This window comes from Grus americana, chromosome 5, assembly GCF_028858705.1.
Source record: "Grus americana isolate bGruAme1 chromosome 5, bGruAme1.mat, whole genome shotgun sequence".
In the NCBI taxonomy this organism is placed as follows: Eukaryota; Metazoa; Chordata; class Aves; order Gruiformes; family Gruidae; genus Grus; species Grus americana.
The window spans coordinates 25395339-25419666 of NC_072856.1; the positions used below are offsets into that span (position 1 = coordinate 25395339).

Below are 24328 nucleotides of genomic sequence, written 5' to 3' on the forward strand. Positions count from 1 at the left end.
GGGGCGGGGCTGGCTAGGAAATTGCTTGTTTATTTTTTCCACTGTGTTAAATTTTTTTTGCCCAGCTTAAATACTTGCTTTTGATTAAAACTGGAAAAATCTAATTTTGCCTCTCCTGCAGCCGTGCCTCATGGGAGGCACAGCTCAGCAGCCTGACACTGCCCTTCTATCGGTGGGTGAGAGCATCACCCTTCTCGCCCTGGGGCTGCGCCAGCCCCATGAGGCAGCGCTGCTGGGAAGGGTGCTGGTGAAGCAGGGAGGGCACCAGATCATTTTGGGGGCCTCAGGCAGAAGGGCAGCGGGAGATGCCCAAGCGACAGCTACAGTCAAATTTTCAAAGTGCTTTGCTTTTGTTTCTTTCACCAGAGAGCAAGTCATTTTCAGGAGGGGATTGCTTTTGCCTCTTTTTCTGTCTAACTCTAGGAGCTGCCGTTGATTTCAGGCCCAGTGAACAGAGCCGGGTGCGAAGGCAGAGGGCTGGAAGGAAATGCATGCTGCCGCACATCAGCAGAGGCAGTGGACTGAGGTAACCTTTTCAATAGCTCCTGTAAAAATTGTTCAAGCGCCTCTGTCAGAGTCTTCAGACCTTAAAAAACATTGTTAAGACTTTTTATTTAATGATGCTATAATAGGAAAGCATTAGGGCTTCCTTGTTGTTGGCAAAAGGCAGGAGGACCTGAATTCTTCAGGGAGGCTGCATGCGAGCACGGGAGCAGCCCGCGGCACAGGCACAGGCACTCGCCTGTCCTGAGGGTGCACGTTGCTCACTCACGAGCTGTGGGGCCATGGCTCTGGTTGAAGTATTTCGGTGCAGACATCTAAGCCCAGTGTGCCTTAGCCCTGCCTGCCTTTGGGGATGCTTTAACCTGATTAAAACTCAGGAAGAGCTCTGACCTTTTTTGTGTTGCTCATCTAGCATGGTTAATATAGTCCCAGCCACAGCTGCTCTCATTGTGTTACAGCTCCTTGGAGATCCTCCAGCCACCTGCAAACACGCCCAAACACCCACACAAGCACACACCTTGTAAAACACGGGATACGATCTACCCATGGTTACACAAAACACTCTTGTTTTATCCACGATTTACAAATGCGTGTGCTAAACACAAACCCGGCACGTCACATGCACCCCCTGCTCGAGTGCACTGAACACAAACCCGCAGCTTTGTTTACCCTGGCACTACATCTGTATACTGAATCCAAAATGTGTCTTCATGGCATAGGGTTTGTCTTTCAAAGAATACAACTGTCCTATGTGTGCAGTAAAAGACAAGCTGGGCAAGTAGCTCCGTGAGAGAAGTTGCAGAGGCTGAGAGCCGCTTCTAGCCCAGTTTTGCTGCTGGGTGGCTGTGCTGCTGGAGGTGACTCAGCTGGCCCCTGCTGCAGCGAGAGTTGCCAGCTGAACACAAAGACTTCTTGTAGTCTGGGGCTGATGTGGCCAGACTGAACCGCGGAGAAAACTGTTGCATCAATATTTACCCGAACCACACGCACAGCTCCGCATGCCATCCAGAAACACATGCGCTTAGTGTATGCCCTGCACACAGATTTCCATGCATTTCTGTAAGTAAATCTGTAAGAGCATGTGTGCCCTATGCAGCATACATAAAGCCATGTGCAAGCTCTGACATGCCTCCAATGCACCTGTGTGCCCGCACTAGACATTGCATTGAAAACCTCTCTACGTGGATGAAACCGCAGTCTCTGGCACTGGCTGAAACGCAGGAGTGGGCACGACTCTTAGGGATGGCCAGTATATAGAAGGCAGATCTCAAATTGAAATGCCACCAAGATTTTAGAGGTGGGACTTTATGGCACTTTGGTGGCTAATAAGTGTGTGGAAAATAAGTCTCTGGTTTCTTGGTATTTGAATACTATATATGCACGCACTAGTAAGTGATAATTAGCATAGGATATTAGCTGGCCAGCAGTGAAGTGACAACCAGAGGGAAAAGGTGGTTGCCATTAATGGCAGTGGCACCGAGAGGCACTTCTGACAAGTCAAAACCAGCCCTTGGCTTGCTGAGAAGGGGCCTATGAATAACACACAGAGCAAGTGCTTGTCATCCTTACAACTGAAAGCCATAAAAAGAGCACAAATAACACTCAAATTATGACTGCTTGTTCTTGGATCGTACTCACTGTATTTCAGCTGCAGCCTTATAAGGACTTAACCTAAGACTTTGATTTAATACCTCTCCAGATTGGGGGAAAGCAAGTTTCTGGGGTCTCCTCTTTCCCCAGGAGTTTGCGAGTGACCATGTAATAAACTGAGGGATTCAAGTGGGGTTTGCTGAAGTGCAGTGTCCCAAGTAGGCTGGGCTCCTGCTGGCTCAGGTGCTATCATGGTTATGCCCAAGGAGGCCAAGGCAGGAGTTTAGGGCTCCTCTTGGCTGTCACAGCATGCCTGTGAGCCAAGGTTTCACCCCAGGCTTTTCATACTTAGGTGCCGGAACAGGGGAATGACAAGCTAGTCCAGGACAAGGCTGAATGTGCAGAGGGCTGTTTGTAGCCCTCCCAATACTTGTAGGAAAATTGGAGGTGTGAGTAAATGCATTTAATGCTCTTGAGCTGGAAAGTAAAGACCAGGAACCTCAAATGTGTTGTTCTTAGCATAATCACCCATGTACCACTCTGCTTCTCTCCCATGAAACAAAATCAGAGCAGCATTACCTTATGGTATTTTGGGGTATTGACTGTTGGTGCTCAAATGTTTAAAGTTCAAAGGGCCAGGTGAGGTAGGTGCTATTTGTTCCCCCAAAATTGAGCATTTTGAGAAGGATTCTTCCTAGAGGCAACATGAAGGTATCAGAGCTGTCTTTCTTTTCCTTTTTGTTTCCCATCAGGAAGGCTGAGTGTCGTGGTTTAGCCCCAGCTGGCAGCTAAGTACCACACAGCTGCTCGCTCACTCCTTCCCCCCTGGGTGAGATGGTGAGGAGAATCAGAAGAAAAAGGTAAAATTCATGGATTGAGCTAAGGACAGTTTACTAGGACAGCAAAGGAAGAGGAAAACAACAACAACAATACTAATAAGAGAATATACAAAGCGGGTGATATACGATGCAATTTGCTCACCACCCAGAACCCGATGCCCAGCCCATTCCAAGCAGCAATCCCTCCTCCCCAGCCAGCTCCCCGCCCTTATATACTGAGCATGATGTCATATGGTATCAAATATCCCTTTGGCTAGATTGGGTCAGCTGTCCCGGCAGTGTCCCCTCCCAGCTTCTTGTGAAAATTAACTCTATCCCAGCCCAAAACCAGGACATTATCCAACCCTTATTCTATACCATCTACTTCATGCCCAGATCCTACAATTAATCACCACCACTTTTCCTGTCTTTGAGATATACACACACACACAGAGATACCATTCCCTTAATCTATGGGCCATCCCTCTAAAATGTCCATTGAATTAATTTAATCCACGACTTTGGGCTCCATCTGTCATAACAGTCTTTCAGGGCAGGAGTGATGGTGTGTGGTGGTGGACTGTTGCATGCTGCAGCCGGAGCTTGCGGCTGATGTATCTGGTGTGGCCCATGCCCATGGTCTGCGGGTTGAAGATGTCGATTTTGAGGAAGTTGCTGGGTGCCGGCTGCTGAAGCCAGTTCTAGTTCCATCATCGCTGCATTTTACTTGGTTTCATCAAAGTTCATCCTTCATTAATTTGGGTGATTCTTACTGTAATACCATTGATACAGCATACAGCAATTGTAGTAGTGATGACATAAAATGGCAGGCTTGTTTAGCAATTAACATCATACAAATTAGTTTATTGGTTATTCTCACCCAAAATCGAATCCCCTCGAGGTACACATTGGACTTACTGATCCTTCCACACCACCCACCAAGTGCACCCAGGTCCTTGAGCAAAAGCAATCCTGCAGATGGGTTTTCCTTTCCCTGAAGAAGGGCTAACCCAGACTGTCTTCCCTAACATAGTCTCCATGTGCACTATGGGGACTTTATCCCCTTCTACAGCACATGGAAGTTTTGACTGGGCAGGGCCAGCTCGAGTGGTAGATCCCCTAGTGTTGACTAACCAGGTGGCCTTTGCTAAATGTGTATTGCAATGTTTGAAGGTCCCACCACCCATTGCTCTCACTGTAGTCTTTAGCACTCCATTGTATTGTTAGATTTTCCTGGAGGCTGGTGCATGGTAGGGGATGTGATACACACACTCAATGCCATGCTCTTCGGCCCAGATGTCTATGAGGTTGCTTCAGAAATGAGTGCCCATTGTCTGACTCAATTGTTTCTGGGGTGCCATGTCACCACAGGACTTGCTTTTCAAGGCCCAGGATAGTGTTCCAGGCAGTGGCATGGGGCATAGGATATGTTTCCAGCCTGCCGGTGGTTGCTTCCACCATTGTAAGGACATGGTGCTTGCCTTGGTGGGCTTGTGGGAGTGTGATGTAATCGATTAGCTAGGCCTCCTCACATTTATATTTCAGCCATTGTCCTCCGTACCAGAGAGGCTTTAACCGCTTGGCTTGCTTGATTGCAGCGCATGTTTCACATTCACGGATGACCTATGTGATAGCGTCCATGGTTAAGTATACCCCTTGATCACGAGCCCCTCTATGATGTTGCATCTCTTCCTTGATGGCCTGAGGTGGCATGGGCCCACCGAGCTGTAAATAATTCACCTTTATGTTGCCAGTCCAGATCCACCTGAGCCACTTCAATCTGAGCAGCCTGATCCACTGCTGGTTGTTTGATGTTCCTCAGCGGCCCGACTCTTGGGTACGTGGGCATCTACGTGGCGTACTTTCACAACCAGCTTCTCTAGCCAGGCAGCAATATCTCGCCACAATGGGGCAGCCCAGATGAGTTTGCCTCTGTGCTGCCAGTTGCTCTGCTTCCATTGCTGTAGCCACCCCCACAGGGCATTGGCCACCATCCATGGATCAGTACAGAGATAGAGCACTGGCCACTTTTCTTGTTCAGCAACGTCTAGAGCCAGCTGGATGGCTTTCACTTCCACAAACTGGCTCAATTCACCTTCTCCTTCAGCAGCTTCTGCAACTTGTCATATAGGACTCCATACAGCAGCCTTCTATCTCCGATGCTTCCCACAATGCGACAGGACCCATCAGTGAACAGGGCATATTGCTTCTCATTTTCTGGCAGTTTATTATACAGTGGGGCTTCTTCAGCAGGTGTCACCTCCTCCTCCGGCAATATTCCAAAATCTTTGCCTTCTGGCCAGTCTGTGATCACTTCCAGAATTCCTGGGTGACTTAAGTTTCCCATTCGAGCCCACTGTGTGATCAGTGCAACCCACTTACTCCACGTAGTGTCGGTTGCATGGTGTGTAGAGGGGACCCTCCCTTTGAACATCCAGCCCAACACCAGCAGTCGGGGTGCCAGGAGGAGCTGTGCTTCAGTACCAACCACTTCTGAAGCAGATCGAACCCCTTCATATGCTGCCAATATCTCTTTTCCAGTTGCAGTGTAGCGGGCCTTGGATCCTCTGTATCCCTGACTCCAAAACCCCAGAGGTCAACCTCGAGTCTCCCCTGGTGCTTTCTGCCAGAGACTCCAGGTAGGGTCGTTCTCCCCGGCTGCGGTGTACAGCACATTTTTCACATCTGGTCCTGCCCGGAGTGGCCAAGGGCTACTGCGTGAACTATTTCCTGTTTAATTTGTTCAAAGGCTTGTCGTTGCTCAGGCTCCCATTTGAATTCGTTCTTCTTCTGGGTCACCTGATAAGGGAGGGCTTACAATCAGACTGTAATTTGGAATATGCATCCTCCAAAACCCCGCAACGGCTAAGCAAGCCTGTGTTTCCTTTTTGCTAGTCAGTGGAGACGTAGCTGTTGGTTCGGTCATCACATCCATTGGGATCTGACGACACCCTTCTTGCCATTTTATTCCTACAAACTGGATCTCCTGTGCAGGTCCCTTGACCTTACTTCGTTTTTATGGTAAACCCGGCTTTCAGAAGGATTTGGACTGTTTCCTTCCTTTTCTCAGAGACTCCTTGTGCAGTGTTGCCCCATATGATGATGTCATCAATGCATTACAGGTGCTCCAGAGCTTCACCCTGTTCCAGTGCAGTGTGGATCAGTCCGTGGCAAATGGTGGGGCTGTGTTTCCACCCCTGGGGCAGTTGATTGCAGGTGTACTGGACGCCCCTCCAAGTGAAAGCAAACTGTGCCTGCACTCTGCTGCCAAAGGGATTGAGAAAAACACATCTGCGATATCAATTGTAGCATACCGCTTGGCTGCCTTTGACTCCAGTTCATATTGAAGTTTCGAGCATGTCCAGCATGTCCAGCACTCATCAGGGCATGACTTTGTTCGGGCCACGATAGTCTACTGTCACCTTCCACTCTCCATCGGAGTTTCGCACTGGCCATATGGGACTGTTAAAGGATGAGCAAGTTCTGCTGATCGCTCCTTGGCTCTCCAGTTGACAAATCAGCTTATGGATGGGAATCAGGGAGTCTCGGTTGGTGCGATATTGCCACTGGTGCACTGTTGTGGTAGCGATTCGCAGCTGTTGTTCTTCAACCCTGAGCAACCCACAACAGAAGGGTCCTTTGAGAGACCAGGCAAGGTGGACAGCTGTTTAATTTCCTCTTTCTCCAAGGCAGCTATACCAAAAGCCACCGGTATGCTTTTGGGTCCTTGAAATACCCTCTCCTGAGGTAGTCTATGCCCAGGATGCACAGAGTGTCTGGGCCAGTCACAATGGGGTGCTTTTCCCAGGCATTCCCAGGTAGACTCACTTCGGCTTCCGGTACAGTTAGCTGTTGGGATGCCCCTGTCACTCCAGAAATACAGATGGGTTCTGCCCCTTCATAGCTTGATGGCATTAGGGTACACTGTGCACCAGCGTCCACTAGAGCCTTATACTCCTGTAGGTCTGACGTGCCAGGCCATCGGATCCACACAGTCCAATAAACCCAGTTGTCCCTCTCCTCTACCTGGCCGGAGGCAGGGCCCCTCTAATCCTGGTCATCGTATTCGTTACTCACTTCTTGTAAAAATGGATTAGAAGTCTCTTCAAGAGGATTGTAAGTAAGATCAGCCCTTCTACTCTGTCTGGGGAACTGCCTACTGGAAACTGGAGTGGCATTTTTTTCCTGGAATTCATGTACTTGTGTCTCTAGGGTCGAGGTAGGTTTGCCATCCCACTTCCTCATGTCCTCTCCATGGTCACGCAGGTAAAAGCACAGGGTGCCTCGTGGCGTGTACCCTTTATATCCTCTCTCTTGAGCAGAAGAACGCCTACTCCTAATAGCTGAGATACTGGTCCATATGGGTAGGGAGTAGGACATAGCCTCTCTGAATTGCTGGACCTTCTGGGTCAGTTTCTCCACAGCCAAGACGAGGGAGGAAGAGAGACTTTCTTTGTATTGCCAGAGTGGGCCAGACACTTCATCCACTGTTGGTGCCTCTTTGCCTTTGCAGTCCATTACTGCCAATGAGTTGGCATAGGACGATGGTGCGTTCTGTACAAACTTCCACCACATGGGTTGTGTGCGCTGGACTTCATCTGGCTCTGTGGGTAACTGCACATTGTCTGGGGCATAATAAACCATCTCCCACATGGCTAATTCCCTTAGGTACTGGATACCTCTCTCCATGGTGGTCCACTTGCCTGGCTGACATACAACATCTTCCTTGAAAGGTTGGACACCTTTCCCTCATGCCTGACAGAAGTCGCTTCCAGAGGCTAAGGGCTTGTGTCTTTCTCCCAGTCACTTTGTCAATGACCCCTTCCCTGGACAGGGATCCCAGGTGCTTGGCTTCCCTACCCTCTAATTCCAGGCTACTGGCCCCATTATCCCAGCATCAGAGCAGCCAGGTAATGATGTGCTCACCTGGATGATGGCTGAAATCTTTTTGCATATCTCTCAGCTCACTCAGGGACAGGGATCAGGTGATTACCTCTGGTTCTGCCTCTTCTTCCTATTCTCGTGATGGTCCTGGTTCATCGTCATCCCTTACTAAATGAACTGATTTTTTTTGGTGTATTTCTTCTTGTGTATAGGGGCAACTGATACCAGCACAGGTTGGTTTTTTTGGCTCAGTTACAGCACCCGTATCACTGGGGTTTGAGTAGCTGCAGTGCTTGTCACTGGGGTTCGAGTAGCCACAGTGCCTGTTGGTCTGTTTTCCCTCTCTTCCCCCTGAGGGTGCTGCCTAATACCGAGCAGTGTTTGGTAGATACTGACCAGGGCCCACCACAGTGCGGTAAGTTGTGCCTCTTTGGAACAACCACAGCATTTTACTTTCAAATATTCTATCACTTCATCAGGGTCCTGTAGTTGTTCGGGAGTGAAGTTCCAAACCATTGGAGGTGAGAAGGTCTCTAGATACCTGCCCATATTCTCCCACATGCCATGCCATGCCACACAAGACTATCTAGCCTCAAGGCAGATCTCTGGGTGGTATTCTTAAAAGAATTTTTTGTAACCCTAAACAAGACCTGAAGCACATTCAGGAGACATAACAATGGGAGCATGGTGGCTTGAACATCCCAAGGGTATTCAAAATTCTCAAAAGCTGCTGTAACCAGCTTGAAGGAAACAGGGGAGGTGAAAGAGCATGAGAAAGTATCCCCTCCTGTCTTTCCCATAGATTGGGTGTGATTATTAATCAGTTCTGAGAGATGTCATCCAAGGTATGGGCATGATAGTGATGCCAGACACAAATACCAGCTTAACCTCATGACCAGTGATGTTATTGTATCATAAATTGGTATTACACAGTACAGCAAAATGAGAATCCTGATCCCTCTCCCAGAGGTGATAATCAGCACCGCAGGGAATACATACAGCAAGTATGGATTTACATAACGCAACTATGTGAACAAACACCATACCATGGTGACCAGTAACTGTTTACCTAATATAATAAATGCATGTAAGAAATTTGTTTTAACACACTCTGGTCAGATCTGTCGTTATCTCAACCTTTTGTGTCCCATGTTGGGCGCCAAAAAGGACTGTTGTGGTTTAGCCCCAGCTGGCAGCTGAGCACCACGTGGCTGCTCACTCACTTTTTCTCCCCCATTGGAATGGGGAGGAGAAGCAGGAGAAAAAGTAAAACTCATGGATTGGGATAAGGACAGTTTAGTAGGACAACAAAGGAAGAGGAAAACAACAACAACAATACTAATAAAAGAATATACAAAGCGGGTGATAAACAATGCAATTTGCTCACCACCCAGAACCTGATGCCCAGCCCATTCCAAGCAGCAATCCCTCCCCCCCAGCCAGCTCCTCCCCTCCACTCACACCACCCCCCCCCCCAATATACTGAGCATGATGTCATACGGTGTCAAATATCCCTTTGGCTAGTTTGGGTCAGCTGTCCTGGCTGTGTCCCCTTCCAGCTTCTTGTGAAAATTAACTTCATCCCAGCCAAAAACAAGGACAGTGATGCAGAAAAAATAGTGTAAGATAGAGGAAAACAGAGATTAATGTTACAAAGACTTGGACACTGTGGGAATATTTGTCAACACTTGATACCCAGCAGTGCTGAGTCTGTGACAAGCTGTGGAAGCTGGTACCGCTCTGGATCCTAGGGAAGCCACAGGTGATGGTGTGAAAAAAGATGATGCTTGACAGTATCAGGCTGTGAAAGAACTTGGAAGAGCAGGTTGGGCCCTGGGAGTCTTGTTGTGCAGATGGGCAGCACATGAAAAGTGTCCTCTGTTACCTGTTTTGCCCTCAGTTGTACCACTGAGCCTGCTTCAAGACCCGCCTTGTGCTCCCCACCCTTTCAGCGGGGCCATATCTGAGCTAAGGTCAGGCTTCCTTTGCAGTTAGTTGTCCTGGGACAAGCAGACAGCAAATAAAATCCACAAGATAAATGGTGCCTGTTAATCCTTTCCGTGTGTCCCAGCGACCTGGCTTTGTTATTTAATGGCTGGCAGCTCTCCCTCTGTGCAATGTTCCCTGGGACCAAATACATAAACCCTCAGCTCCTCACATATCAGGTTCTAGCAGATGGGGATCCTAAAAGGCTTTTAGAAGACGGATTTCTGCTTGCTTGCTGATCATTGATCAGTGCAAAGAACAAAATGCTTTTTATGCACTGGGAACCCACATATCTTTGTATCTTTAGCAATAAAACCAAATACTGGCTTCTGAAGTGCAAAGTACAGCCAGGGCACTGCATGGTAGACCTAAGGCTTCTCCTTCTCACTGGGGCCTTGCTTCTGACTTCTCCTTCTAACAAGGGAGTCAATAGAGTAGATTTTCTGATGAGATGAGGGTTGTGGTTAATGGTTTTTTCTTGATTCTGCCAAACTCTCTGTGTGAGTGGGAAGTACAACTCCCTCTCCATGCCTGCACACATCCTTTCCCAAGAGCCTCATGCCTGGCCGTAGCAATGTGAGCACTTGATGCACCTCAGTGTCCTGTCTACAGGGCATGAACCTGGGGTACCAGGCTGGGGTTGGACGTAATTCTTCTTCCACAAGTGTGATCTAGGGTTTTTCTCTTGGGTAGGAAGCCAATCATGGGAAACAATTCCCAGGAGGTGCTGATAGTCAGCAAGGAGGCAATGCGGGTTGAAGCACATTGCACTCTCCACGAGGGACCAGCTTGCAGCAGAAGAGCTTTGCACTGGACTGGTGTGACAGGGGGTCCAAGCCCAAACAGGATGGATCTATCCGTGGACCAGTACAACTGTCAGGTAAGAAAGTAGTCTATCTGGATCAGTGGACCTTGCCTCTATAATCAACAAAGGGGAATTGTACTGTGCATTAGGGATGTATTTTGTGTTATCCTGGCAAGCTCCCCTACACATGAACATGTGGTACATGAGGGTGCAGCAGGTGTGTGGGCAGCTGTGCAGAGTAATAGAAGCTTTCAACATGTCCCTGGGGCCTCCACAGACCTCTTGAGGCTACTGTGGTCAAAGGAGAATGGCTCTTGCTTCTCCCGGACTGACCGGCAGGGTTGTGTCAGAGCCATGCTGCAGGTGCAGGACACTCCTAGCTTGCTCAAATCTGGGCAGGTTTGTTATTTAGGGCATACCCTAATCCTAGAAGCAGATTGGTCCAGGAGCTGTTATTTAGTAATTTAATTCATTATTTCTTATAGATCTATATTAATTTTACTTATGTATTTCATTTTAAATACATTTTCTTTTTTATTTTATTTATGCATTTTACATTCAGGTATATGCTTACTGCAGGTAATGGAGTTAGCCGTGTCAATACCTGATATTGAATCTGCTGTAGTGCCAGAGCACAGAGGGCAAAGCTAAGGCTGAACATCCACCAAAACCTCAGCACTTACTAGTCCTGAAGGCCTGAATCCAAAACAGGACACACCATGTCTTTACGAATTGATGCAATAGCAAACACAGAGTGCCTCTCACCAACAGACTGATGCCCAGCCGTCTTCGGGCAATGGCTACCTTGGAAAGACTCCCCCAGTACCGGTTCTCTTACTGAGCATGATGTTACATGGTATGGTCCAGGGCACCCCTTCGGTCAGGTCGGGGCAGCTGTCCCAGCTGTGTCTCTTCCCAACCTCCTGCCCACCCCCAGCCATCTTGCTGGGGCAGCAGAGTGAGAAGAAACAGAGACGACCTTGGTTCTGCGCAAGCTCTGCTCAGCAATAGCTAAACATCCGTGTGCTATCAGCACTCGAGACAGCACCGTGCAGGCTGTGATGAAAAAGGATTACCTGCATCCCAGCCAGGCCCATACAGAAAACCCTCCTGGGCCTACTCACGATTCTTATTCCTATGAGAAACCCGTGACAAAAAGGACATTTGACTTATCGGGGAGAAATCGGAAAACGCTCCTGATCTGTGGCTGGCATCTAGCTTTTCTTGCGTAACCTAGAAAGTACACCCAGGTCTGCACAGTGTCTTCTGCACCATAGGCAAGGCGGCCTCTCTGGCCTCTATTTCCAAGGACAAACTCCACTCCCCAAAGTGGCACCACAGAGGTGTTCCTAAACCTTGCTAACTGAGAGCCCCCAGCAGTGAATTCTGTTTACTAACACCAGGCCCAACTTGCCCTCCCCAAGAAAAAAAATGTAGATTAAGAGACATCTGGAAAAGAAGACAAGAACTGGAAATTCCCAGTGTTCAAATGTGCATTCATTTTATTATGTGAGCCCAACAGCATAAGAATGTAAGGCTGCTAGATGAAGCACAAAAATCACATCAGTTTTTCCCTCGTTGTACGTTTCTGCCGTGCAGACCTCATGAAGGTCAGGCCCTGCAAGCTGGACGTCCCCAGCTCCCAACCAGCTGTATGATACAAAAGCACATATGACAGGTGCCAGGAGCATCATATGACATCCATGACGAGCCAAGGCATCTCCTCAAGACCACCTGGCAGCTGACACCACAACCTCTCATGACCAAGAGCTTCCTGCTCACCCTCACCGCACTCTGCGACCGAGAGCTGTAGCACTCAATGAGTTCAACCACCCCAAGTCCCATGGCCAAGGCTGAGAAAGGTGCTGCTCCTCTCGGGGGAGCTTTCACACCAGGCCTCTGTCAAGGAAGCCCCTCAGCAACTCTCTTGCTCTTGCCGTAGGCTGTAGGCTTTGTGGCCTGCTCCAACATGGACGGAGCCTATGTGGGCACCTGCAGGCCTCATCGCTGTGTTGGGTTTGCGTGGCAAGGTTTTGGTAGTGGGGGGGCTATAGGGGTGGCTTCTGTGAGAAGCTGCTAGAAGCTCCCCCTGTGTCTGACAGAGCCAATGCCAGCCGGCTCCAAGACGGACCTGCCGCTGGCCAAGGCCAAGCCAATCAGCACTTCTGTGATAACATATTTAAGAAGAAAAAAAAACAAATTAGGGAGAGCTTTTGCAGCCGGAGAGAGGAGTGAGAAGATGTAAGAAACTCTGCAGACACCAAGGTCAGTGCAGAAGGAGGGGAAGGAGGTGCTGCAGGCGCCAGAGCAGAGATCCCCCTGCAGCCTGTGGTGAAGACCATGGTGAAGCAGGCTGTCCCCCTGCAGCCCGTGGAGGAAGGATGAGGGGGTGTAGAGATTCCACCTGCAGCCCGTGGAGGACCCCACGCCGGAGCAGGTGGAGGCACCTGAAGGAGGCTGTGGCCCATGGGAAGCCCACACTGGAGCAAGCTCCTGGCAGGACCTGTGGCCCCGTGAAGAGGGGAGCCCACGCCAGAGCAGGTTTGCTGGCAGGACTTGTGACCCCGTGGGGGACCCCACGCCGGAGCAGTCTGCTCCTGAAGGTCTGCACCCCGTGGAAGGGACTCCATGCTGGAGCAGGGGAACGATGAGAGGAGTCCTCCCCCTGAGGATGAAGAAGCGGCAGAAACAACATGTGATGAACTGACTGTAACCCCCACTCCCCGTCCCCCTGTGCCGCTGAGGGGGGAGGAGGTTGAAGCCGGCAGTGAAGTTGAGCCCGGGAAGATGGGAGGGGTGGGGGGAGGTGTTTTAAGATTTGATTTTATTTCTCATTCCTCTACTCTGTTTTGCTTAGTAATAAATTAGATGAATTCCCTCTCTAAGTTCAGCCTGTTTTGCTCGTGACGATAATTAGTGAATGACCTCTCCTTGTCCTTATCTTGACCCATAAGCTTTTCGTTATACTTTTTCTCCCCTGTCTAGTGAAGGAGGGGAGTGATAGAGCGGCTCTGGTGGGCACCTGGCCCTCAGCCAGGGTCAACCCACCACAATCGCCCACAAGGCCCCATCATGGCCCAGTTCACCAGCCCGGGACCCAGGCACTCAGTCCCTGGGACAACAGGGAAAACCACCATTTCAAGGGGCGGTGCCCCACACCCACTGCCTCTGGGGGACAGGCAGCCACAGCTCCATTCCCCTTTGCTCCAAGCCTCCATGCTCTCAGCTGCAGCAAGGACACGGGCCTGCCAGAGGAAGGCTCAGCTTGCTCATGGGAAAGCCCTGGAAAACAGCTGCCTGACTCTGCTGAGCACAGAGGAGGCCTTAGCAGCACCTGAACCCCTGAGCACATGGCAGGAACCTCGTTCTGTGCCTTTACTACAGGCTTCTTGTTCCCGCCTGACCCTTTTCTTTTTCTCCTCTCCTTCTTCTCCTCCTCCTCCTCCTCTTTGTCTTCTCCTCCTCTTCTCCTTCTCGTTCTTCCTCTTCTCTTCTACTTCATCTTCCCTTCCTGTTCTCCACCTCCTCCTCCTCCTCCTTTTCCATCTTCTCTGCTGCTTCTCTTTCACTTTCTTCTTTTCCTCCTCTGTAACAGCTGTCCAGTTTCAACTTCTTTCCCATCGGGGCTTCGGGAAAGCAACACTTCACAGATGCGCTCTTTACATTTGCTGCAAGTTAGCTTAGCAACTCTTTCAGGGTGTAATACTTCGTATCCGTAGCATTTTTGGTGATATTCCGATTAATTGCACCATGCCTACATTGTTCTTGCGGGAAGTCATTGTACCATTATATGGGCCCGCTGGTATCATTCTGGGAGGAAAAAGTCACACAGGAAGGGAATTTCTTGAGGCCAGCAACTCCAAGTACTCGACTTTGAAACAAGCTTTAACTATGCAGTTGCAGGCAGGTGTCCTTTCACAGGCTTTTCTTCCCAGGCTACCGGGATCACAATCCCACCAAAACCAAAGCCCCTGCTTACACCTTTCCAAGGGCCAAACCACCCATGGCAGACAGCTGCTCTCCGGGTCCTCACTACTACGTCCAGCCCTCACCAGGAACGGGAAGTACATGGCTCCAGCGCAGCGCATCTGCGGGCTTCCCAAGGTTAAGACCGAGATCACTCCTGGGCCAAGGGAGTCCCATTTCTCCAGCACTTCCTTGGGGCAAGAGAAATATGCCTTCCTTTTGCCCTGTGCTACCGGCATACAAAACCAGCAGCTCGCATCCTGAAGGAGCTTCAGAGGTTTCCAGACCAAAACCAAACAAGGCTGAGCACCTCCTCCTGACCTTTTCTCTTTGGCCTGAGGAAAAGAGCCCAGCTTCACTGCTTTTCTCTGCTTCTCCTCGCCTAGGGGCAGAGGCAACAAGGCCAACAAGTACCTCTACAAATGCGCGCTGGTGCAGTCCATCGCCTTCTGGAACAAGGTCGTCATCTCCGACCAAGCTCCAGGTGAGGGAATAGCCTGCGTGTCCTGCAGGGAAAATCTGCTGGGCGGCTTTTTCAACAGGCCTAGAGAAAAACCTGCACAGCAGGACAAGCTTGCTTGATGTCCCAGAGAACCAGCTTCTCTCATCCCACAGCAGAACGGGCAACTTGGGCTTGGAGCTGCCAATATACTCTGCATGCCACAGAAGACATGGGAGGAGGGGCGAGGCATCCCTCCAGCTCCTGGTAGCAGGCTTGGCAGGCTGCTTGTCTCCCACACTGGTACTGCTCCTTTCCCTGCAGGACTCACACGTGCTCTCTTCCCATTGCCCTTCCAGGTACTGGCACCTACACCCTGCCTAGGCTGGTGGGACCCAACACAGCCTACACCCACGCCAGCCCATGCTACTCCATGAAAGGGAAGAGTAAGCACAATGGCTTTGCTGAAGACCTCTCCAAGGTGAGCTATGCTTCTCTGCTCTCTCACATCAGCAGCTGAAGCTCAGCTGCTCTCCTCAGGGCAGAAGAGTTCCAACACCTGCTGCAGCCTCTCTTCACGAGCACTTCCCTGCACTGGCAGCAAAACCCAAGGAGCCACAGGTCCCCTGGCTCTCCTGCCAGTCACAGCGGCAGAGGGGAGGCTCTGCCAACACCTGCAGTCCCTCCCTTTCCAACACTAACAGTTTTGGTGGGGCAAAGCTCATCGGCACTAGTGGAAACCTCCCTCCTCCTCAGGGAACTCTGCTTCTCTGCAGGGCAACAGGAGGTGCCCTTGTTCCCATCGCTCCATGCCTCTCGCACCACTTCTCTGGCCACCCAGCTCAACTCGCGCAACCCATGTGGGCACCCGGCAAGAACGAACACCTGCCTTTTGTACACAGCAACCTCCCTGCCTCTCTTACAGACACCAGGTCCTGCTGCATTCCCCAAGGTGGAACTGGACGTCTACAAAAAAAGGCTCCCACATACACGATGGGAACCAAAAGTGGACTCAGAGGTGACAAAACAGTAAAGCCAGGGCTGGGAAAGGTAAGGCAGCCTGCCTGCCTCTCCTCCTCTGCTTGTCGACAACCAGCCCTTAAGCATCTCCCCCTGCTGACAGGGCTTCTGAGAACTCAAGACCACCTTACTGGAGTGCCAAACCGCAGGACAGCAGGCCTTGGCCCAAAGGCGAGCAGAGGGAGGCTAAAGAACACCTCTTGCCTTCTCCACTAGCTCAGCTGCTCCATGCTGAGGTGTACTCACACATCACAAGCTCTTTAGGTGGACACACCGCTGCAGAAGGGGCAGACAGATGCAACAGTGGCCTTCTCCCATGCAGTGGGGATCAGCTGGGAGACCAAGGGCATCTGGCAAAGTCTGCCTGGAGCTAGAAGGCCTCTGGACTTGGAGCACGTCCCCGTGCCAGCTCAGCTCCAGCCATGAGCTTGCCCTGACAGATGCAGTGGGCACATCACCCCATTTCGCATCCAACACGAGAGCTTTGCTTTGAGTGGCCTTCTGAAAACACTGGAGGGATGCCTTTACTTAAGTTTTAAGTATTGTTATGACTTTTGCCAAGCCTCTATCTTTTGTGGTTCCACTGAGTTTTAAGTAAATTTGTGATTTGTTTGAACCTCTAGAGTAATTGTTGCTACTCTGGATTACCGCTCAGAGAATTAAAAAGTTAACCTCACCCTAACCCACCGAGTGGGATGGGACACCCCCATTCCCTCAGCTGCTCCTCGTAAGCCTTGCGCTTTAGACCCTTCACCAGCTTCGTTGCCCTTCTTCGGACACACTCCACCACCTCAATGTTGTAGCCCAAAACCACTACTGGCTCATATCCAGCCAGCTGTTAACCAATACCCCCAGGTCATTTTCTGTCAGGCAGCTTTCCAGGCACATTTCCGCAAGCCTGTAGCATTGCATGGGCTTGTTGTGACCCAAGTGCAGGACCTGGCACTGAGCCTTGTTGAACCTCATACCCTCGGACCCTCGATCCAGCCTGTCCAGATTCCTCTGTAGTTCCTTCCTACCCTCAAGAAGATCAACACTCCTGCTCAACTTGGTGTTGTCTGCAAACTCACTGAGGGTGCACTTGATCCCCTCATCCAGATCATTGATAAAGACATTAAGCAGAACTGGTTCCAGTACTGAGCCCTGAGGAACACCACTTGTGACCAGCTGTCAACTGGATTTAACCCCATTCACCACAACTCTTTGGGCCTGGCTATCCAGCCAGTTTTTTACCCAGTGAAGAGCATGCCCTTCCAAGCCCTGAGTAGCCAGTTTCTCCAGGAGAATGCTGTGTGAAATGGTGTCAAAGGGTTTACTAAAGTCCAGGCAAACAACATCCACAGCCTTTCCCTCATCCATTAAGCAGGTCACCTTGTCATAGAAGATCAGGTTAGTCAAGGAGGACCTGACTTGCATAAACCCATGCTGACAGGGCCTGATCACCTGGGTGTCCTGTACATGCTGTGTGATGGCACTCAAGATGATCTGTTCCATAAACTTCCCTGGCACCAAGGTCAGACTGACAGGCCTGTAGTTCCTCAGATCCTCCTTCCATCCCTTCTTGTAGATGGGCTTCACATTCACTAACCTCCAGTCAACTGGGACCTCCCCGGTTAGCCAGGACTGCTGATAAATGATGGAAAGTGGCTTGGTGAGCACTTCTGCCAGCTCCTTTAGCACCCTTGGGTGGATCCCATCCAGCCCCATAGATCTGTGTGTGTCTAAGTGGTGTAGCAGGTTGTTAACCATTTCCCCCTGGATTATTAGAGCTTCATTGTGCTCCCTGTCTCCATCTTCCAGTGCAGAGGGTTTGGTACCCTGGGAACAATTGGTCTTAGTATTAAAGACTGAGGAAAAGAAGGCATTGAGTGCCTCAGCCTTTTCCTCATCCTTTGTCACTATTTTTCCCCCCACATCCAACAAAGGATGGAGATTCTCCTTAGCCATCTTTTTGTTGCTAATGTATTTACAGAAACATTTTTTATTTTCTTTTATGACAGTAGCCAGATTAAGTTCTAGTTGGATTTTGGCCGTTCGAATTTTCTCCCTGCATAACCTCACAACATCTCTGTAGTCCTCCTGAGTTGCCTGCCCCTTCTTCCAAAGGTCATAAACTCTCTTTTTTTTCCCGAGTTCCAGCTAAAGCTCTCTGTTCAGCCAGGCCGGTCGTCTTCCCCACCGGCTTGTCTTTTGGCTCATGGGACGGTCTGCTCCTGCGCCTTTAAGATTTCATTCTTGAAGAATGACCAGCCTCCCTGGATTCTGTTGCCCTTCAGGACTGCCTCCCAAGGGACTCTGTCAACCAGGCTCCTAAACAGGCCAAAGTCTGCCCTCCAGAAGTCCAAGGTGGCAGTTCTGCTAACCCCCCTCCTTACTTCTATAGGAAGCAAAAACTTTTATCATTTCATGATTGCTGATCCCAAGGCGGCCTCCAAACATCACATCACCCACAAGTCCTTCTCTGTTCACAAACAACAGGTCCAGTGGGGTGCCTTCCCTAGTTTGCTCACTCACCAGCTGTGTCAGGAAGTTATCTTCCACACACTCCAGGAATCTTGTAGACTGTTTCTTCTCTGCTGTATTGTATTTCCAGCAGACATCTGGTAAATTGAAGTCTCCCACGAGAAAAAGAGCTAGTGATTGTGAGATTTCTCCCAGCTGCTTATAGAATATTTCACCTGCCTCTTCATCCTGGTTGGGTGGTCTGTATTAGACTCCCACCACTTCTGCCTTGTTGGCCTTTCCCCTGATTCTTACACTCAACACTTCAACCTCTTAATCATCATCGTCAAGCTCTAGACAGTCAAAACATGCTCTAACATGCAGGGCTACCCCACTGTCTCTCCTTCCTTGCCTGTCCCTTCTGAAGAGTTTATAGCCATCCATTGCAGCACTCAAGTTGTGTGAGTCATCCCACCATGTTTCCATGATTGCAATTACATCATAGTTTTCCAGCTGCACAATGGTTTCCACTTCCTCCTGTTTGTTGCCCAGACTGTGTGCTTTGGTGTAGATGCACTTCAGTTGGGCTATTGATCCTACCACCTTTCTGGGGGGAGGAGCCCTAATTCCTATATGACTCTTCTCAGCTGCTTCTGTGGTTTCTAATACATGGACAACTCTTGCGTCTTTGCTGCCACATGGATCTCCATCCCCTACCTCCACTGAGATGGCTACGGTGCTACCCATCATGGATCAGACTGAAGGACCTCACTAGCACACTGTCCCTCAAACATTGGTGTGCTGCCCCTAGGCTTATCTCTAGTGAGCCTAGTTTTATTCCTTTCTCCCTTTAAAACTAATTTAAATTTATTTCAATGAGCCCTGGTACCTCTTGCTCAAAGATCCTTTTCCCCCTTTCAGACAGGTGCACCCCATCTGTCACCAGCAGGCCTGGTGTTGTGTAGACCAACCTATGATCAAAAAACCCAAAATTCTTCCAGTGACACCAGTCACAGAGCCAGGTATTGATCAACTGGGTCTTCTTGTTTCTTCCCTGCAACTGGAAGGATACAGGAGAAGACTACTTGTGCTCCTGATCCCTTAACCAGTTGTCCCAAGGCCCTGAAGTCTCTTTTGATCACTCTTGGACTTCTTATTGCAACTTCATTGCTGCCTACATGAAAAATCAATAATGGATAGTAATCTGAGGGCTGTACCAGGGTAGGAAGTCTTCTCATCACATCTTTAACCTGGGCTCCAGGGGAGGCAGCAGACTTCCCTAAGAAGTGGGTCAGGTTGGCATATTGGGCTAAGTTCATTACGGTTATCCATGATACTTTCAAGGGAAAATATTGTACATTCATTTATATTACATACACAGTATAATTTGTTAATTCCTTATTTGTAATATGAATCTATTTGACTAATAAATATGTAAAGTAGAAGTCTTTCAATGCAAAAATACATTTACGTGGAGGCAGAAGGCTGTTGCTATTAAGCAGCAGTAAGCTTTCCACCTTAGGTGCAGTATTAGTTTCAGCAATAACTGAATTTTTTGTTCATGGCTTGCTGATTATTGGAATATCAACTAGGAGAAGGAAAGGCTAGGCTTGCTACATTCCCCTGTAGCCTAGAAAGAGTCTGGAGACTGTAGAAAACTGGGAAAGACAGCAAAGCTCTTGAGACATGGTGCACCTTAAAGACGACTTGTCATTGAGTATCCTAACCTCTGGAAGGGCAGATGAGAGTTTCCTGCCTGTGTCCTGCATCCCTCCCACTACAGGTCACGGAGCACCCTCTGCCCACAGTGCTTTTATTTCAAACTAACTTCAGACCTATAGCACAGAGGACCAAAAGCTACAACAACTTTGATGTGCCACAGGAACAGGATGTGAGAGATTAAGAGCATCCCCGGTGTCCTCCGTCCCTGCTGCAGTGGGGAATTTCTTAGTACAAAACTCTGAGATGATTCTAAGAAACAGACTGTAACTCACCTCACTCTGAAGCCCGAATATTGCTCTGTGCAATGATGCTGTAACCTCTGACAAGGTACACTAACCTAACCCTAGGCAGGTTGGGAAGTGTTAATGAGCAGTTGAGATTGTAACGGGCACCTGGTCTACAGGCTGGGGAGACCCGTGGTGGTGACAAAGTGGGGATACAGACCAACCATCTCAGCAGATGAAGGCAAGATCCCCATCTTCCTCTTTTTAGGCCTATCTGGGATCTGGTGGGGTTGTCCTATCTGAGAAGCATTAATTCAGAGATCTGAGCTATGACAGCTAACCTTGGTGACAGTGAAAACATGCATTTGGGGTGAACTTTGGGCCCAGAGACTTGCTCTGCTCCCAGTGCAATGTGTGGCAAAACTCCCAGCGCTGTTGTCAGATGCTGTCTTACAGTAGTGGGATGAGCTTTTGGAAATCCTGCCCTACCGCTGCCACCCAGCTTGTTTTCTAAGACCACAGACTCCATTTTTTTTCACTCTGCACCTGGCTCCTAGCAGCCTCAGCTCAGCTCTCCCTCCCAATTCGACCATTTAATTGCATATGGCTATTTAATGATTAAAAATGGTAGCAGGAAATTAGCACTTTCCCTCTGTTAACCCTTAAAACTCTGTCATCTCCCTCACTTCCAGCTAGCTGTGAAGGGAAGATTTGGATTTCCAAAAGACCGAAAGCAGGATCATGTGGGCAAAAAAGATGGCCAGCGCCTAGCTCCAGATGTATCGCCTATTTGTCGTCAGCAGAGAATTCATGCTCTCTGATGGACATGGTGGCTAAAGCCCAGATTCCCTGGGTCCATATCATTGGGAGGGGAAGCGATGAAGAACCAGAGGAACTTTGAGTTTGAATTTTGGCCAGAGTCTGTTTGCTGCTTCCATTGACAGTGCCCCAAGTGCTAATAATAATCTCATTCTGCTTTGGTCAGGGCAAATGACAAAGTGGGGTGAAAACCAAAAATAAGCAGCCCTCAGAATAGCCCTCTCCACATCTTCCTGCTAATGGCATCTCTGAACAAGACTGCTTGTTCCCCTTCAGACAAGCTTTCAGAGGCTATTTTAGTTGCAAATAGCATTTATCAGAATAAGAGTGGGCTGGTCGCCAGCTCCTTCAGATCTTTGACAGCCCAGAGGGAAAAATCTTTGAAAAATAACTGAGTGTGCTTCTACTGCATGTTCCCCTGCCCAGGGGATTTTGGGGACATAATAAGGAAACATTCATCCGATGGAGCAGAGCCCAGGAACCAGTGCTTTGCTAAAACCAGCGATTCCCCTGTCATCAACACTTGTTCCCAGGAATCAGAACTCTTGTGCCTGTCATCAGTGTGGATGTTTTCAGATTCAATTTAGCAAGCATTAGGAGGCAAGAAGCAAGACGGGCAAAAAGGTTAGAGCGCCACTCATTTCTGAGTCACTGCTTAGAACATGACCTTGGTTAATTGTGTCCGAAAATCCTTGCTGACAGTCATCTCATGGCCACTCGGTGGTCTCTGGTGAGTTCACAATCTTTGCTGAGTTCATAAACTGTTCAAAGTTGTATTTTAGAAAATGCCACATTGAACACTAATTGGCATTCCCAAGGAAGCAAACATGGAGTGGGCCGTGAAGATAAAATTTCCCCTTTCCCTGAAGGCATTTTGTTAATGGGCAGTATCTGGGCAGCTTGCCCTACTGCTCTTACAGATCTGTCTTGGGTTCTGGGGCCGTCATCTTTCACCAGTTCTAAATTAATTTTAAAATATTTTAGGAATAATATGTGTGGTGGCCTACAGACTGATTTCCCTGGGCAAGGGGTAACAGGCAAAGGAGAAAGAGCCAACAGAAGGGTGGAGATTGAGAGAGATCTTGGGGCCTGACAGAGGTTGACATAAGAGAAATTTAGGAAAATATTGCTATATTCATGATGTCTTGTTGTCCTCCAGCATTTGTCAGAGTGACTTTGAAGACCACTTGATCTGGTCTTGATCTATTGATATCTCTTGTATTCAAAACCAAGCATCCAAGCATCTGAAATACAGATCAGAAGGGGTTCACAAGCAAGTACTATGCAGAAGGTCTGTTGGGCATGTGATACCTGAGGCAGTTTTAGATCCCTGATCCCAGCCAAACATCAGCATAAGAATGATAAATTCTTTGCTATGCTCGGGGAAATTGTTGCACTTCACCAAGAATACAATGGTACCTGTTAATTTTTCTCTCTCTCCTGCCACCTGAGACCCCATTGCATATTTTCCAATCTGCAAAATTCATGTGCTTTGCCAGTCACGATAAACATTGCAGGGCAAGATGGGAAATGACATAATGCTGCTAAGTTCCAGTTTCTTCATTATTTAAAACGGTAAAGCCTGGTAGTAACTGAACTGACCGGATATGTTAATGTGTAGATGGAAACAAGCCTTTAAGGAATATTAGCCAATCCTATTCTCCCTATTTAATTTCACTGGCTTTGCAAGAGGAAAGGAGACTCAGCTGGAGGCAAGCAGGTAGCACACATTTCCAATTATTACAAGTTTGAAGGCTGACTAGACCATCCTCGTGGCTTTTGTTGACCTCCATCAGTGCACTGTCAGGGTCTTGTGACCTGTGCATTTGTTGCTTGAAAAATGCCGATAAATGTGACTTGCCAGTTGTGTGACATCCTCTCAACACCAGTAGGACAGTTACACTTTTCCAGTGAAATACAGCTCCTTTAACTTGTTTGCATAGAGTCCCAGCAAGCACCAAACATCAGCCCTTACCAGCTCCTGACAATTCTGTTTCACTCTGTTTCCACGACGTGTTTGGCTGTTGAGTGGTTTTAAACTTTGCTGTGGGAAGAGTATAGGATGATTCACTCTGCAGCAGGGAGCTGGGATGCTTCTGCTCACTGCCTCCAGACTCATTCGTTTATCATGAGGGTGGAAAAGTTTTGGTCTGCTAAATGTCACCATGCTTGTTTTCCCTGTCTGGGCTTCCCTCATTATTTCTAAGTGGATCTTTAATAGAAAAATCCGATCCACCTCCTGTCAATGTATCTGGCTCTGTGATGATGCTGCAGTCCCAGGTGGGAAACCCCAGCAGCATCTTTCCTTGCACACCTCTAGGCACTGCACCATGGTAGCATGCCCAGGGCACGGCAAGGGCCCAGGCTGCCAAGAGCAAGTAGGGCAGCAGGGTCGGTACCTGCAGTCCCATGGAGGGGGCAGCCACTCCTGGCTCCCTGCCCCACTGTCTTGGCTGCTTCCCACCTTGGTGCCTTGCCTGTTGTGCCAGCTGGAGCCTTGGGTAAGCTGTTGCTGATTTACTAGTTCAATAAATATCCCTGGTGCGAATGGAGATGAAAGCGTCTCCATCTCAGGTAGGGTTGATGCCAAGAGTGTGAGAGAGCAGTCCAAATGGTTGCAGGGGAAGCTGAAAGGGCCATTTAGTGGTCCTAGCAACGGGTTTGAGTCACAGAGACACCCTTCCACCCATGCACTCCTGCATTCACAGCCTGAAGTGCCAACTGCCGCCTCAGAGCCATTTTACCTCACTACAGAGATGAATTTACTCTGATACAGGTTTGCCATGGAGGTTGGTTTTGATATGTATGTTAAATAGTAAAGCTTGGGTACCCTCGTGATTACTAACAGTGCCGCAGTGCTTTTGACTGGACAATAAACCCATCTCTTTCATCTTGGCTCAGCTGTATTCTCTCATCTTTATTTTCAGGGATAGGTGCTGCTCCTCACCTCATGATGGGAGCATTTAAGACATTGAATTTATGTAATGTATTTAACATTTGGAGTTAAAGGAGGTTTGCATCTCTGCACATCTGAAAGTGGTAGCTGATGAATTAAAACTGAGTACTTGTGGGGAAACTCTTTATAGGCCAAATGAGAAGAGGATGAGCT

The 24328-nt window shown here is 49.0% G+C and overlaps 1 long non-coding RNA gene and 1 pseudogene across 1 annotated transcript; both read left to right on the forward strand.

Moving 5' to 3' along the window:
• Nucleotides 1-419: 419 nt before the first annotated feature.
• LOC129207312 (uncharacterized) lies at nt 420-11448 on the forward strand. Its single transcript, XR_008577425.1, has 3 exons — nt 420-526; nt 2847-2954; nt 11150-11448. It is a non-coding gene; the product is annotated as an uncharacterized LOC129207312 (long non-coding RNA).
• Nucleotides 11449-12191: 743 nt separating this feature from the next.
• LOC129206734 (outer dense fiber protein 3-like) lies at nt 12192-16228 on the forward strand (annotated as a pseudogene).
• The last annotated feature ends 8100 nt before the right edge of the window (nt 16229-24328 follow it).